Below are 4,721 nucleotides of genomic sequence, written 5' to 3'. Positions count from 1 at the left end.
TAGCAGAAGGAATAATGGTTTGAATCGTATGTGTGTCGTGGGGGTATATGGAGGAATATACGGTACCATTAATTTAGGAGTAATATAAGGTATAATTAATGTATAGTTAAAACAACTTATGGTATAGAATTGGTAATTAGGTATACTAAATGTAATTATATCAAACCTTAAACATTGAGGGTATAGTTTCCTATATGGTATTTTTTCATTTGAATATACTTTCAGTATGCACAAAGAATGTTTCTTTCTCCCTTAAACTACCTGCTAATCAAATACCTCAAATATAAAATGAATCAAACACAATTATTTATGGCCTAAAGGGAATCAAGAGAGAAAACTGAATTAGGGCTCGAATTCCGTCCACAAGCTCTCGCACTTGGCCTGTTTCTCATTGCTGCCCGCCATTGCCTTTGAACATTCAGGTTTCACAAATTTGACTTCAACATTTTAAGCTTTTGAATTTTTTTTTTTTGAAGCCGGTGATTTTTAGTTTTTTTTTTTCACTTGCTATTATCCGAATGTTAAGGTGTCCTTTGGAGGAAGTTCTTGCAAAAAATTGATAGATTTTTCGCATAACATTTCATAAACTTAAAAAAAAAACAAAGTTTTAAAAAAACAACTAGAAATTTGCTCTTTGCAAGAAGTGGTGTTGAACAAATGCCTCCTAAGTTTGGTGAAGTTTTAGGCTTCACGAAGTTGATTGGTTACTGTTTCTGGGTATATAAGGTGAGTATTTTTTCTTTCTTTAAATGTGAGTTTGAGTCTTGAAATGTAACATAATATTGCTGTTTGTTGCAGCTTGTTCTGGTAAGGAAAAAAGATGGTCTTTCTAATGCTATGTTGTTCAGTGGAGAAGCGAGGAATTTACCCAAGAGTATTCAAATCTGAAAGAAGTGAACCCGACAAAGGATGTTCAATATGTATTATATACCTCTAAAACGTAATATTTTACACATATACACAGTTTAATTTTTCGACGAAGGATGACAAGCTGACCACTCTTATAACCATGTGGCTTCGCCACTGATGTTGTTTACAAAGTTTGATGCCCATCTTTAGAAGGGAAAAAGAAATCAAATATATTAGGTGTTAGATCTGATGGGTATCTAATTGTGGGGTGGTTAATAGGGTGGTGAAGTTTATTTGCTTTAAATTTTCTGTCTTTAAGAAAGCTAAGCTTGTAGGATTTTAGCAAGATTTTGATTGTGTTGGACATCAGATTGATATGAATTGAGGTTTTCAAGGGTCAATGGGAAATAAGCACTCATACCATCAACCCCCCCCCCCCCTCCCCCTATTTTTTGGTTAAGTAAAGCCACATCGTTCCTGTGCAATAAGAGAATGTCGTCTGAGATGGTCCACGTGTTACATTGGCCTCCAGATGCACCGGCTTCTAGATGTGAAAACATGATGATTGAAGTTAAACGAGGAAGAGATAGACTTAAAATCACATGTAGAGGATAACATGATAGAATGGCGCTTGCCACGTGTTACATAGGCTTCTAGATGCACCAGTTCTTAGAAGTGAATACACGATGATTGAACAAGCTAAATGAGGAAATAGACCTAAAATCACATGAAAAGAAGTTGACTCAAAAGATTTAGAAATCTCGAAATCCAAGCAAATCTAGAAAAAGATGGAAAACAGTGGAAGTTGAAAATTCATATAGGTGATACTATCTAAATTATTAGTGCTTACTAGAAGACTCTTCATATATTAGTGATATAACCACTAGAGAATCCCTAGTGTTATATAATCCTCAGGTCCGGAGTATTGAAATGTTATGGACCCAAACAAAGCATTTAAGATATTGATGAATTTGCACAATAGACTCAACTAGCTTAAAATTGAGGCACAATAGTAGTAGTAATAGTTGTCGTAGCTCACACTGTTCCTCTTAGCTTGATATTTCACTCTCTTTCTGTTTTGATGGGTCTGAAGAAAGCCAGAGGGAGTAGCAGTATTAACTCTTGCTAGTTTCATAGAAAGTTAGGCACAAATACAGCAGGTCTCATTTGAGAGACTGATTTTGAGCAGGAAGGGTTTGCCTTCGTCCTTAGAATTGATTAGGTATTTTTATTTTGCTCTTCAAGATGGGATATAGTTTTTTAATCTTTGGAGTTTTAGTGCCATGCTTTAACCGAGTAGCCTTTTAATTTGCGATGGTAATATGGGAGCTGTAACAGTCTTTCATTTATACAGATGTTAGATCAAACATTTCTTTTAGGCTTTGCTTTATGTTCGGAATCTAATTGACTCTTCTACGCGACTTGAAACTTTAAAATTGGAAATCCAGAAACTGGAGACTACAGAGTTCAGTCATTCAGCTGCTTGTTGGTTAATGTGGGTAATCTTGTAAAAGCTATTTCTTGAAATAAGTCGGTAATATAAAAATAAAGTAAAGAAAATACAAGTAGATAGGTCATAGTTTTTACATGGCTTCTGGTAATCTCATCAGGGGGTTGCGGTGTACTCAATCTCTTAACCGTTCTTTCTCTATCTCTTTCTCCTTTTGCAGAGAAGCCAATTTTGGTGCATTGCAAGAAGACGCACACGTGACATTGTCCAAAAGAGGCATGGTCCTAGGAGATGAGAAGGTTGGTGTGCACATGATGTTGGAGAAGCAATCCAATAAAAGGAAAAAAAATGCTGCCCCTAATGGTTGTGAAGTGAAAAAAGGTGATGTTAAAGCTGTTGAGCGTGATCTATGTTTCAAGGAAGAGAAGCTCTCTTCTGTAGGGACCAGGAAAGAAATGGATAAGGAAAAGATGGGAACTAAAGCACCCGGAGAAAGTGAAGATCGTGACATCAAGAGAAAGAAAGAAAAAGGTGACAGAAAACAGCCCGGGAAGTTCAGTAAAGATAGGAGCGAAGATGCTGTCAAAAATATTGTGAAGAAGAAAAATATATCAAAGAATGAGCAGGATACAATGCATGATGTACTTGTAGACACCAAAACAATTGCTCATAAAAGTGGAAGTGATACACATGACAGTGAAGTGGTTGAGACACTCAGCGAGGGCTCTGGTGGAAATGGTATAGCCGAGGAGAAGAGGAAGAAAAGGAAAAAGGAAAAGAGGAAAAAAGAGGATGGACGGGTAGATATTGTGACTGGAGTCAATCAAGGTGATGTTTCAACCATAGAAGAGATAGAAGATAGCAAAATAGATGATGCTAACATCAGAAAGAGGAAAAAGACAAGGACACAATTGTAAAGATCTTTCACATGAAAAGAGTGATAAAAGAGTGAGATTTACAGGTGAGGTACAGGTTTTCCCTCCATCCAGTTATCCAAGTGATGAGAAGCATGAAATTAATAAAGAAAAATTACTGTACGGCAAATGGTTCACAAAAGAAGAAGATGAAATTGTCAAAGACGCTGTTTATAGATACATCGAGGTACATAACTTGGGCGGAGACGGGTTGCCAAAAGTGTTGGACTCTAAATCTATCCCTGAATTAAGGGGCTGCTGGAAAAAGATATGGAAGGCTATACCATACAGGCCTTATATAGCAGTTTATAAACGTGCACAACGTTTGTTTAGAATGGGTGAGAAGGGTAAATGGACTGAAGAAAAGTATGAGATGGTACGAAAGTTCTATGGAGAACATGGGCCCAAGTGGAAGATCTTGGCTGATGAACTTGGGAAAGATAGGGTACATGTGGGAAATGCATGGCATAGGATAAAACTGGACAATCTCAAAAAAGGAAATTGGGCTCAGGAGGAGATCCAGACTTTGTTTGATTTGCTAAACGCTAATCTGCAACTGAAGCTTTTTGAAGAGAAGAAATCTAAGCATGGGATGTTACGGGATAATATTTGCTGGAGTGAAATTAGTGACAAATTGTCCACCAGGATTGCTCTAAATTGCTGCAACAAATGGTACAGACAATTAACATCACCGATGGTGGCTGCAGGTGAATGGGCAGATACTGATGACTATCGCCTAATTGATGCCCTTTTTGAACTGGATGCAAGCTGCATAGAGGACGTGGATTGGGACAATCTTCTTGACCACAGAAGTGGAGAGTTGTGTCGAAAAAGATGGAACCAAATGGTTCGTCAGCTAAGTCAACATGAAAATAAGTCATTTGCCGTACAAGTAGAAGTTCTAGCTAAGAGATACCGCCCGGATTTGGTTGGAGCGAGGGAGGCTTGGGATAGAAAACCAGTTGGCCCATGATATGCCCATCATTCAGCACGGACATTCACATTTCTGTAGAGTAGATGCTCAAGGAACATGTATTCTGAGGCAGGTCAAGGTATCAGTAGGTGCGATATTCTGTACCCTTTACTTAGCAATCAGTTTGAAGCTAGCTTAGACATATTTTTTTAAAAATTATTCAACTTTATATAGGTCAAATCGACTACATCGAGTGCAGGCAGTCTGTACAGATCAGTCACTGAATGAACTGTTGTTGTCTACAAACTTCTGCCGCTCTTTTTTCCTCTTTTTTGTTTGTTGTTGTCAAGAAAAGGTCTATCAACTGAGCTGCAAAGTGAATCACTTTCCTTTGATTAGCTGTACATGAGATACGGTCTTATAATCAAGATTGATAAATGACTTGTACTCCTGGTTTTATATGACCCTCTTTCCTTTTAAGTTTGTTTTAGAAAAACGTTACCTTTACTATATTTGAAAATCCTTTATTTTAACTTCTCATTTTTCCCTTAATGAATGTGCCTATAGTCATTAAAAAATCATCGTTGTTTAAGAG

General features: G+C 37.2%; 1 pseudogene; it reads left to right on the top strand.

Annotated features, from left to right (window-relative positions):
• The first annotated feature begins 221 nt into the window (after positions 1 to 221).
• Positions 222 to 4,431, top strand: LOC107776680 (uncharacterized; annotated as a pseudogene).
• Positions 4,432 to 4,721: the final 290 nt, after the last annotated feature.

The sequence above is a fragment of the Nicotiana tabacum genome, chromosome 5, assembly GCF_000715075.1.
Source record: "Nicotiana tabacum cultivar K326 chromosome 5, ASM71507v2, whole genome shotgun sequence".
Lineage (NCBI taxonomy): Eukaryota > Viridiplantae > Streptophyta > Magnoliopsida > Solanales > Solanaceae > Nicotiana > Nicotiana tabacum.
This window is presented reverse-complemented; position numbering and strand designations above follow the sequence as displayed.